The 12,970-nt window shown below is 34.7% G+C and overlaps 1 long non-coding RNA gene across 2 annotated transcripts; it reads right to left on the minus strand.

The window, feature by feature from the left end:
* Nucleotides 1-9,758: 9,758 nt before the first annotated feature.
* LOC127127294 (uncharacterized) lies at nt 9,759-12,536 on the minus strand. Of its 2 annotated transcripts, XR_007805305.1 has the most exons (6): nt 12,219-12,536; nt 11,769-11,865; nt 11,588-11,696; nt 10,851-10,957; nt 10,664-10,764; nt 9,759-10,012 (listed from the first exon to the last, which is right to left on the minus strand). It is a non-coding gene; the product is annotated as an uncharacterized LOC127127294 (long non-coding RNA). The 2 variants fall into 2 exon arrangements; XR_007805304.1 differs by having other exon boundaries at nt 9,759-10,764.
* Nucleotides 12,537-12,970: the final 434 nt, after the last annotated feature.

Consider the following 12,970-nt stretch of genomic DNA (forward strand, 5'->3'; position numbering starts at 1 on the left):
CATAAGTTATTCTCATGTTGATAATGGTGTATACCACTCTTCGACCTGAAACCATTATGGACCCTAGAGGTAGAGTCGAGCGCTTTATTGCTGATCCAACGTTGTCCGTAACTGGATAACCATAAAGACAGTTTATGGGTACTCCACAAAGCATGCTAAGGGACATGAGTGACATAGATGGAATTTGTCCATCCTGCGTAACAGGATAAATGTCTATGGGCCCAATATTGAACTGGACAGGGATTACACGGTCTATGCCTTGTGTTCAATATAGACATAAGGGCAAAAGGGTAATTATACACATAATTATTATCACAAAAGGATTTGTCAGATCACATGACATTTTCGTGACTTGGGTAGCAGTGATGTGTTGCTAGATACCGCTCACTGTTTATTATGTTAAATGCGTGATTTAATATAATTGTCAACGTCACGAAAACCTACATGGTCACACACAAAGGACGGATTGATGAGAGATAGAGTAACTAAGGAACACCGTAAGGTACGGTGCACTTAAATGGAATATGAAATATGGTAAGGTACCACACGCTTAAGTGATTTTGGGCATATTATAAGATATGGGCCAAAATACACTTAAGTGGACTTTTTAGCTTGAAGCCCACACAAGTGGTTCTATAAATAGAACCTTTGGGTAGAAGCATTGTCACTCTTGCATTTTCGTTTTTCTCTCTCTCTCTCACTCAAAGCCTTCATTCGTAGCAGCTAGCACTGAGATTGAAGGAATTCGTTCGTGTGGACTGAGTAGAGGCGTTGTCATCGTTCAACGTTCGTGATCGCCACAATAGGTAACAATTCTATCAATGATCATGCCCATTCGTAAGGATCATTAAAGGAGAAAATTTTAAATTCCGCTGCGTTTTGGATCGCCATTCTCCTTCACCTATAAGGCAAGACTTGTTGCAAAAGGATATAAACAAATTCATGGGGTTGACTATGATGAAACCTTTTCACCAGTTGCAATGCTTAAATCTGTTTGAATTTTACTTGCTATTGCTGCATATCATGATTATGAAATATGAAAGATGGATGTCAAAACTGCTTTCCTTAATGGGAATCTTCTTGAGGATGTGTACATGACACAGCTTGAAGGATTTGACATACCAGAAGAAGCCCAAAAGATATGTAAGTTACAAAGATCAATCTATGGATTGAAGCAAGCTTCCAGAAGCTGGAATCTTCGTTTTGATGAAACAGTAAAACAATAGGGATTCATCAAGAACGAAGATGAGCCTTGTGTCTATAAGAAGGTTAGTGGGAGCATGATCGTTTTCTTGGTATTATATGTAGATGACATATTACTCATTGGAAACGATGTCCCTACCCTGCAACAAGTAAAGTCTTGGTTGGAGAAATGCTTTTCTATGAGGGACCTAGGTGAAGCAGCCTATATATTAGGAATCAGAATCTATAGAGATAGATCACAAAAACTGCTTGGCCTAAGTCAGAGTACGTACATAGACAAAGTGCTGAGACGCTTTAATATGCATGATTCCAAGAAAGGATTCATACCTATGCAACATGACCTGTATCTATCAAAAACACAATCACCTTCAACTAAGGAACAAAAGGATCGCATGAATAAGATTCCATATGCATCTGCAATAGGATCTATCATGTATGCCATGTTATGTACTCGACCAGATGTCTCGTATGCTTTGAGTGCAACGAGTAGGTACCAATCTAATCCTGGTGATGCTCATTGGGTAGCTGTCAAGAATATCCTTAAGTATTTGAGAAGGACTAAGGACTCATTCTTGATATATGGAGGTCAGGAAGAGCTGGCTGTAATTGGATACACCGATGCTAGCTTCCAGACAGATAAGGATGGCTTTAGATCGCAATCTGGTTATGTGTTTTGCTTAAACGGTGGCGCTGTGAGTTGGAAAAGTTCAAAGCAAGATACAATTGTTGATTCTACAACTGAGGCCGAGTATATTGCTGCCTCAAGTGCAACAAAGGAAGTTGTTTGGATCAAAAAGTTCATTAGTGAACTTGGCATAGTTCATAGCATTGTGGATCCCATTGTTCTCTATTGTGATAACAATGGTGCTATCGCACAAGCTAAGTAACCTAGATCTCACAAACGATCCAAACACATACTTAGGCGTTATCACCTCATTCGTAAGATAATAGATAGAGGAGATGTGAAAATAAGCAGAGTACCTACACTTGACAATATTACTGACCCACTGACAAAGCCTCTTGCGCAGCAGAACCATGATGGCCATACTAGATCTATGGGCATTAGGTGTATGCCTGATTGGCTCTAGTGCTAGTGGGAGATTGTTGGTATAAGCCATAGAGGCCAATACTTTTGGTACTTGTATCGAATTATTTATTAATAATAAAAGGATTTTTCTTTATTATGTTTATCTAATAAAGTCCCTAGAGTAGATAGTCCGTTTAATGTATCAAGTGTGACTTAATCATGAGATCACATTAAACATAAGGACACTATTCTTAAAGTATCCATAGTCGAGCTTTATTGTGAAGTGGATAACATTAAAGCATTAAGAATATTATGTATATAGACTGATGATCACATCTCATGGATCATAGATAAGGAGTTATCAAGTCTTAAACATAGGTATGAATATTAAGAGTAATATTTATACTGGATTGACCCTCTATGAGAATACTATATAGAATGTTATGCAAAGTGTCATAAGTTATTCTCATGGTGATAACGGTGTATACCACCCTTCGACCTGAAACCACTATGGACCCTAGATGTAGAGTCGAGTGCCTTATTGATGATTAAACATTGTTCGTAACTGGATGACCATAAAAATAGTTGATGGGTACTCCACGAAGCATGCTGAGGGACATGAGTGACCTAGATGGAATTTGCCCATCCTGCGTAACAAGATAATTGTCTATGGGCCCAATATTGAACTGGACAAGGATGACACGGTCTATGTCTTGTGTTCAATATAGACATAAGGGCAAAAGGGTAATTGTACACATAAGTATTATCACAAAAGGATTTGTCAGATCACATGACATTTTCACGTCTTGGATAGCAGTGATGTGTTTCTAGATACCGCTCACTGTTTATTATGTTAAATACGTGATTTAATATAATTGTCAATGCCGCGAAAACCTACAAGGTCACACACAAAAGGACGGATTGATGAGAGATAGAGTAACTAAGGAATATCGTAGTGTACGGTGCACTTAAGTGAATTGTAGAACATCGTAAGGTACGGTGTACTTAAGTAGAATACGAAATATGGTAAGGTACCACGCGCTTAAGTGATTTTGGCATATTATAAGATATGGGCGACATACACTTGAGTGGGTTTTTTAGCTTGCAGCCCACATAAGTGGTTCTATAAATAGAACCCTTGTGTAGAAGCATTTGTGCAGTTGCAATTTCTTTCTCTCTCTCTCTCACTCAAAGTCTTCATCCGTTGCGTTTTGGATCGCTCTTCTCCTTCACCTCGAACATAGTTTAAATGTTATAAGAGGTTCTCGGGTTTACAACAGTTCCTACATACACCTTCTTTATCTTTGGATCACTTCAACCTCAGGGACGAAAGACAAGAAAGGTTTTGGAGGATTAACTCCATTACAAACCCCTAAAACATCAGCAAAAGATTTAACCCCAACCCGTCTCCCATATAACATGTTTGAAATGGGCGCTACTCCTCTAGAACCCCTCATGCCGGAACCACCAAACAAAGACTCCCCTGAGCCAACCCTAGAAGCAACCTTTTTCCTCTGAAATTTAGGGAGGTTTGCATGAATCTTATTCTTCCCAATAAAAATAAAATCCATCCTTGTTGCCAAAATACGTTGATCCTCTGCGTCTGAAAACCTCGCAAAACCAAATATTTTACCGAGGGCATTTCTCTTTGGAGGGATAACAACTTCCTTTAAACACCCATGCTCCTTCAATAGGTCGAAAAACTCTTTAGCTCTACAAGTTTTAGGGAACTCTGAAAAAATAGAAAGAAGAAATGGAAGAGATTTCTTCATCCTCACAAAAGCCTTTGACCGAAAAGGAATCCCATCTGAGAGTGCTACCTGTAAACTTATTTCCCTTGTTCTTCACTTTCTGCCACGCTATAAAGATTGACAGCTTCTAAGGATAGAAAGAAAATTTTGATGGAAAGGAAAGGTTAGAGAGAGGTTTGAGATTCTCTCTCTAAAGAATTGTATTTAGCTATTACTTTGCCATGACTTTTTACTCACTCAATATGATATTGGTAGTATTACATGAGTGTTAATCATTCTTTAACCCATATCTTTTTTGTTTTTTAAGGATCGTTGGATAATAAAAAACCTTTAGTTCAAAACTTAATAAAATAAACTTTAAACCAGTTTTTTTTAAATCTCATCATTTTATATACCACATAGAACTTTATATACCACATAGTCCTATTTCTGGCATCTTTGTTTTTAGTTACTAAACATATATGTAGAAGTTGAGAATATTGTTATAATTTTTTTTTAAATTACACACTACATATCAATTTAATTCATTGCTCATATTTTTATTTTGAAATAAATATAATTCAATTCATTGTCAATCTTTCATTTGCTCATATTTTTATTTTGAAATAAATATATCGTTTAAATGCTCTTAATTAGTTAGTAATTAATTTTATAAATATCTCGCAATTGATTCTTTTTAAACATATATTTATAATTACGGGAGTGATGTTAAAATTATGATAATGATACTAATTTTTATTTTGAAATTATTAGTTATATTATGATTGTATGAGTATGAAAAGTTATTAGTTTAGTGATGGTTAAAGTGATAAAGTTAGTTATTTTAGTCATGGTTAAAGTGAGAAAGTTAGATAGAAATACTAAGCTTACTTCATCTCCAACCAACCAACCATAGAAGGTGTGTAGGATGTGTATATTGCAACCTTCATGCATTATAATCAATTAATGAGTCATAAACCATATACAAGGAGACCTTTTCATATCTCTCTCCCTTTCTTTTTCACTCTCTCTTTTCTCTTCCATGATTCATTCATCTCTAATATGGTATTAATCACCCTAGTAGGGACCTTCTTCTGCAAGTATCAACATCATTACTCCTCCAAATCCTCAACTGATTTGAGCTACTCGAAACTGCATAATCCAGTCTATTACAGAGCGTTATTCTACACGAGAAAGCTTCTGAGAAGCTTCAATGGAGGACAAAGAAGTGTGCAAGAAGATTCACAAGATGTGCTAAAATCTTCGCAACCAATGACATCTACAATGATGCACTCTAACTTGGGTAATACATTTGCACTGAAACTTTCTATAAACTTTCAAGAAAATAATTTTTTTTAATGGAATCAACAAGTGGAGAGTGTGATTTTGCCACATAAGCCTCACAAGATTGTGGTGAATCCAAAGATTCTAGTCATGTTCAAAATAGATAATTAGAGGCTTCTAAACATGGTTTCAGAAGAGTATGAATCTTGGATTGTTCAAGATCAAGCTCTCTTAATAGGATTATTCTCAACCATCTCTGAATCAATTTTACCAAGAGTGCTCTCTTGCAAGCATGCTTATGAAGTATGAGACAGAGTGCACAAACACTTTCACTCATAAATGAAAGCAAGAGTTCATCAACTAAGAGCTGGATTGAAAACCATCAAGAAAGGTAACAGAAAGTCTCAGAGTATGTTCTTCGTATTAGAGTTATAGATGACTCGTTGTTCGCCATTGGAGATCATATAGCTGAAAGAGATCATGTTAATCTTATTCTTCAGGGTCTACCGGAAGAATATAACCCCTTTATCATGATGATTTATGGAAAATTCAAACTTGTAGACATTCATGAGGTAGAAGCTATATTATATGTACAAAAAGCTCAAGTGGAAAAGTACAAACAAGAACTTTCCACACCAAGTGCAACTGCTAACATTGCACATGTTAATTCTTCCAACTACTCTAGGAGGAATACATATGGATATTAGCATTATAGAGGTAGAGCTCGTAGATTAATAACTTTAGAGGCATGGTTTGTGGTAGTGTAAACAACACCACTAGTAATAGGAATATATGTAAGCTCTGCAACAAATATGGCCATAATGTCATGGACTACTGGAACATGTTTGATGAGAATTTTATATTGACACCAAGCAAGAATCAAGCACAAGCATCAGGTTCACTTGGAAGTGGATAAGCCAATGTGCAACAACAGAGTCAAGATAACAATTACAGTCAAGCAACATCACTTTTAGCTCATCAGGGTTCTTTTGAAGTTCCACAAAACCTAAATGCTTAAGCCTGGTTTACAGACTCAGGTGCATCATACCATATAACTCCTTAAGTTTCAAATCTTTAAAATATTCATACATGTGCATATCCTAATGAAGTGCTAGTATGAAATAAGCATATTCTAGTAGTTAAGTTTATAGGTACATCCAAAGTTAATTCAAAATGCTTACCTAGATGTCAACTTGATATAAGAAACCTTTTACATTTACCTAACATTACAAGGAACCTTATATCAGTCTCAAAAGTTGCAAAAGATAATAAAGTATATTTTGAGTTTCATGCTAACAAGTGTTTTGTCAAGTCACAAGCATCTGAACTGGTTTTTCTTTAAGGTTTCCTTGATGGGAGTGGATTGTACTTCTTCAACAATCTCAATCTTGACTTGTCTCACAAGTCTTCCTTAAGTAGTTTTCCCAAGTTACATTATTTTTCCAATAACACAACTGCTAGTCTTAGATATGATAGCGTATCTACAAATGTTGATAGTCGTGTAATGTGGCACTACATGTTAGGTTATGTTAATCCTAGAGCAGTGAGTCACGTTCTTAAACTGTGTAATTGTAACATCCCGTATAATATATATCTAGAATAATATCATACAAGTGTTAAATCTTGGTACTGTCACAACATAAGTGCCTAATGGCATTATAATATATATATATATATATATATATATATATATATATATATATATATATATATATATATATATATATATATATATATATATATATATATATATATATATATATATATATATATATATATATATATATATATATATATATATATATATATATATATATATATATATGTCCAAACTAAAACATCAATGGAACATGTTATACAATAATGCCTAAACAATAAAAATCTAAGAACTATGTACAATATCTTCATTGCACATAACTCCACAGCGGAAGATCATAATGAACAGCAACCCTTGAAACATCCATAACAGTTTCTCTTAGATTCAACCTGTAAAGAATACCTGAAAAAAATAACAACAATAATGGGATGAGATAATAATCTCAGTGAGTTCTCCTATCCTATGGGTCCACTCGGCTCTACAGGGTATTCTAATCGATATTCAACTCATATCCAACTCAAGTCAACAAGGGAACGAAGACTTGAGCGATGGGGAACTAACTCGCAATTGTATGGCAACATGCATCTGAGTTCTCATAACTCAACCACGATCATTATTCAGATTCACGCAACATCGATCCCCAACCGGACCTACGTCTAGGCCAAGGCTTGGTTCACGCATGTCCGTATGATTCGACTTTCGCGGTGGATATCAGGTTCCCCTATGGGAATCTAACCCACTTTTAAGAACCATCACCCGTATGGGACTCTAACCCACCTAGGGTATCTTTCACCGTATGGGACTCTAACCCACATAGGTGTCCACCTTTCCCCCATGTTCGCCATGGTTGGGGCTCAAACCCATTTGAGGCTCGAATCATTGGTCCCACATCCCAATGCTTACTCATCTAAGCATACCACAAGAGATGTGTACCACCACAGAAAAACACACATTCTGAATACATGATCGGTTCCACAAATCATTGGTTCCACGAACCATAACAAATTCATAAATCACAGGTGACTTCATTCACCATAATACATAAATAATAACATGGCATGTTCCATACAATGCGTCTCATTCTTAATCATGGCAACAATTCGTCCACGACCTCACATAAGCGTCGTACGAATGAATACCGTATTCTCATACATATATCACATATGTTCCATAACCTAGATCATATTTCTAAGTTATTAATCAAATTATTCTTCTAGGTTTCCTCACTCATCTTTGTAAGGTTTTTAATCATGTTACTTCACCTTCCACATAACAACAATATGTAATTTTCATCATGATAAAATTCATGGCATTTATAAATCACATAATATTTTATAACATGGAACAATAATAATAGCCCTTTACGTTATCTTTAGTCATGTTATTTCACAATCAACCATATCAACCATGTTTAACACCCATCATAAATATAATTCATTTAATTTGTAAGACACATAATATACTATAATATGATATCATAATAATAGTCTTTTCCATTATCTTACTAATGCATTCGTCCGCATCCAAAACGGAGTTACACCACTCAATTAATTCATTAATCTATCTTAATCAAGATTTAGATTAATATTTATTCATTGCATAAGCATTCAACAACAACCTCTCTAGCCTAGTGGTAAGGCATGTACAGTTTCAAGGAGGTCCTAGGTTCGAACCTCACTGGTGACAAATTCTGCACAAACAGAAGATTTAATTCTGTTTCAGTGCTTGTTGCCTAGGCAACTCTCATAGATTGCATGCCTCTTTAACTCGTACCAAATATAACAATGCATTTGAACTGATTCATAGAGATCTATGGGGGGACATCACCAACACCATCTAAAGTGTCTTCACATTGTTCAGTGCTCAGATAAAGATTCTCACCCAATCTCTACCCGTGGACGTTTTATCTAAGACACTTCTAGATATGAGACCCCTCTCACTTCCCTTTGATCACATAATAGTGAGAACAACTTATATCAGAAAACACAATCCATTCTTGCTTAAAAGCTTATGAGGGATTGACAATTACAACTCAATAAAACAAGTCCAATTCAAGTATCGAGGAGATACTCGAATGACTCACAAAAAGTAAAGACAACTAAACCCTAACATAAACAATATTCAGCGTTGCTTCGATGCCTTCTTAGGCTTGATTAACAGCATATCCAAGGACTCTCCACAATCTTCTACATATTTGATTCCAATCAAATCAGATGTTTCCTAAAGTGTTTTGACATCTTTACTTTGAAAACAAGTCAAAGTGAAAAAGTCTTTTGCTTTTAGAAAAAACATTTCTTGACTCATTCATCTCGTGAAATAAATCTTCAGCGTATCTCCAAATATCTCACAAATAGAAACAAATCTTTGAAAAAGCTGAAACAAGGCACACTCCAATGTTGAACCAACATGTCAGGATATCTTGTCCAACATCTTACTTGAATACTTGTTTTTCTAAAATGCAGCCAATCACTACATATCAGACCTAACAATATCCCCATTTGACAAATTTTGGATAAAACAACCTTTGCATAGACCAACTAGAAGAGAGGGTAAAGATCACAGTAATAAGACCATCACACAAACATAACAAAAAACAAGATCCTTTACAACCCAAAAACAACAGAGGCAGACGCAACAGAAAAGGAACATAGTCTCACATATGAAAGAGATAAACTCTCACACGAAGAACCTGCTTAAGTGAAAAATAAATTCTCTTAGTCAGGATGTCAAGACATTTTATCTCACTTTATTAAAATCGACAGCCCACATGAAACTAGCATATCACCATAGGCTCAAAAAGCAAATGCTCCCCCTGAGTAGCAGATCCAGGGGCAAGAGTTATTCCCCCTCCATAAGTACTCCCCGTTAAGGGACAAGAGTCATGGCAGGGCTATCAATCAAACAATAACAAAACCTATCAAACACAACTACTCCCCTTTTTAGCCAAAAAGTTGACAAACTTAAACAAACATTAGCAGAGTAGTCAAAAGTTAGGTTACAGACAAAAGCACTATAAAGTACATAAATATTCAGGGTAAAGCCCACAAAAAGAACTAGAAGAACAAACAAAACACAAAAGATCCAGATCGAGAGTACTTCAGTCATCATAATTGTTGGTATTTTCTTCATCGTCACTTACATCAGTACCTTCTTCATTAGCACCTTCTTCACCTGTTCCATCACCTTTCAAATTCCTTTCTTCTTCAGACAAGACATATATGCAAATATTTTTATTTATATTTGGAACATAAATATAGTTTTTCCATATACGCAAATATTTGGATCAACCGTATATTTTCCCATATGTAAATATTAAATTTATTTTGATATTATTTATTAAAAATATTTATGCAATCATTTAATTTTATAAATATCAACTAATAACATAATATTTGTAAATATTATTTTAATTATAAAAAAAATATTAGTAGCATAAATAAATATATTTTGAAATGATTATATTAGATTGACGTAAGAGATTAATTACTATACATTGTCAGTGTAAAAAGTTTTACACCGTTGATTCATCACCATCATCCGTTTGTATTACTTTATAGATTTTTAAAATAAAAGTCAAACTTCTTTTAATATCTGACGTCTATGATTAACTGACGGTGTAAAATCTTTTTACACTATCAGTGTATTTCAATTAAACTCTTGAAATAAACAATTACATTTTGAAATGAAAATTATTATGGACAAACTTTAAATAAAATTATGTACAATTTTTTTTTCTGAAATCAATATAGAAAAATATTAAACCAAATGTAAAATATTATCAGTTCTCGCCAACAATTTGCAGAATAAAGAGATTTTACATACCTGGACCTCACCAATTCCTTCTCCAAGATTTTTTTCGCATCTAAGAGCCACCAACCTACCAAGTGGATACAACTTAGCGCTCAATGCATCCCCACCGGAATCTGTGAAAACATCACAAGTTCATCCTCATTTAGTTTACCGTAAATTCAGTATACATTATCGGCCTATCACAAATTTGAAATTATACCATTGAAGTAATATACAGTAAAACCTCAGTGTCTTAGGCGCTTCACTGTTAGTTCTCAACCCCTCTTCATAATCATCCAAAGTTGCTTCAGTCACCGAAGCAATAGCCTAAATCCAAAGCAAAAAATAATTAGACACATAAACATAAAAGCTAAAATCTCCATAAACCATGAAAACAAACAAGTGTTTATTTGGATTGATGTAGCGGAAAACAAACAAGTGTTTATTTGGATTGATGTAGGGGAACAAAGCGAAACCAAGTGGTTGCTAGATTCCGTGGCTTATTAAGCTACTGCAGACAGGTGATGTTTGTACAAACGATGTAGAACAAAGATAAATCATATATGTGTAAGCCAATGAAGTCAAAGAGAAAGCATTATTCTTCTTTCATGTCACATCCTATAAAAGCATTACTCTTATTTAATGAAATTATAAGTTGTTATAATCATAAGAAAAATATAATTTTTAGATTTAGCAATTATAAAATATTATAAATAAAGATGACTTATTATATACATTCAGACAAGAAATTTTCCTTACAAATAGAGTGGACTCTATTGAACTCTTTTACATATGTTGATTGTGAGTACTTAGTAGGGAAAAACAAATAACTTGTTCAGGGTGGGGGTGTACATACTTTCTCAATAAGAATGCATGTTAGCTTAAATCAACTCTGAAACAGAGTTAAAATCTCTTCGAGATCAGTTGCAAAATAATAATAATTCTATATTTACTTACTGAAACAAAAATGATGACTTGTAATATTCAACAAAGTTCATTCCAAGCCGGACTTCGGCTGCTATGGAGGATTATACATGGCCTTGATTTTTAGGACATCTTGAATTTCCTGTAATAAAAGGGTTAGCATGAAAATTGTACGCTTATGATAAAAAAAATTATAATCATTTGATTGTAATACCTTGAAGTATTCTATAATCTTGTGTGAATTTCAACCTAAAGGTCCTCCCTAGATCAATTGTCCTCCTCAAAATCACATCCCACAAGCAGATTTGAAGCTATGAAAGGAAGAACAAATCAAAATGAAAATAGGTGTAATTTGAAAAAAAAAGTAATATCAGAAATACAGTTTGCATATGGATGTATAGAAAAGTTAAATGAAAATGCATATTCACAATCACCATATAACAGAAATATGGATAAGATGAAGATGAAATTTAATTTTGTAGATCACCATGAAAAATAATTTGGCGGACACCTCTCATCGAACACATGGTGAGCAAAGCGCAAAACATTGATAACCGTAACAATCCATAATCTATAATCTATGAATCAGTCAACAACAACAAATCAACACAAAAACGAATCTATAACAGAAATCAAACCAAAAAAGAAGAAGAAGAATACTCACCGAAAAACCTGAGTTCGTCAATAAAAGAAATTTTCAAACGTGACCGCCACCTCTGGCTGCGATTTTCTTTCTTCCACCACCCTTTGATGCCACGAGTCTCAAAGCAACATCATTGCAGACCACGACGCCCCTCGCCGGAATCGCGTATCCCCGGTCGGAATTATACGTCGCCACCTCCACTCGTTTTTGCCATAAATGAAACTGAAGAAGAAATGACATGTGAAACCTAGAAAAGAAGATGCAGTAGATGGAATACAAAGAATTTGTCAAATGGAAAATATAATAGAGGGAAAGTGAATATTTGAACTATTCAATGAGAGTGTGGCACATGCCAGCGAAATGGATGAAGAGTATTGATTAATTAGTCAATTACGAAAAAGTACTGGGTTTAGTGTAAATTAATATTGTGCAAAAGGGTAAATCAGGGTGATTACTTATATGTTTTATTCTTAGTTAAATAGTTGATAGATAACTTTTAGACATATCAATGATCAATGAAACAAATACGGCAAATTTACCGAGATAATCCATATTTTCGAAAAAATTCCCAAAATACCCCATTTTTCAGGAAAATTCCCAAAATACCCCACTTTTAGGAGGAGACGTCAATTGGATTGGCGACCCCTCTTAAAAATTGCAAGGAGGCGCCAATTGGATTGGCTAGGGCACCTGCCCTAGCCAATCCAATTGGCGCCTATGTGTAATTTTTAAGAGGGGTCACCAATCCAATTGGCGACTCCCTTAAAAAAGCC

This window comes from Lathyrus oleraceus, chromosome 3, assembly GCF_024323335.1.
Source record: "Lathyrus oleraceus cultivar Zhongwan6 chromosome 3, CAAS_Psat_ZW6_1.0, whole genome shotgun sequence".
Classification (NCBI taxonomy): Eukaryota; Viridiplantae; Streptophyta; class Magnoliopsida; order Fabales; family Fabaceae; genus Lathyrus; species Lathyrus oleraceus.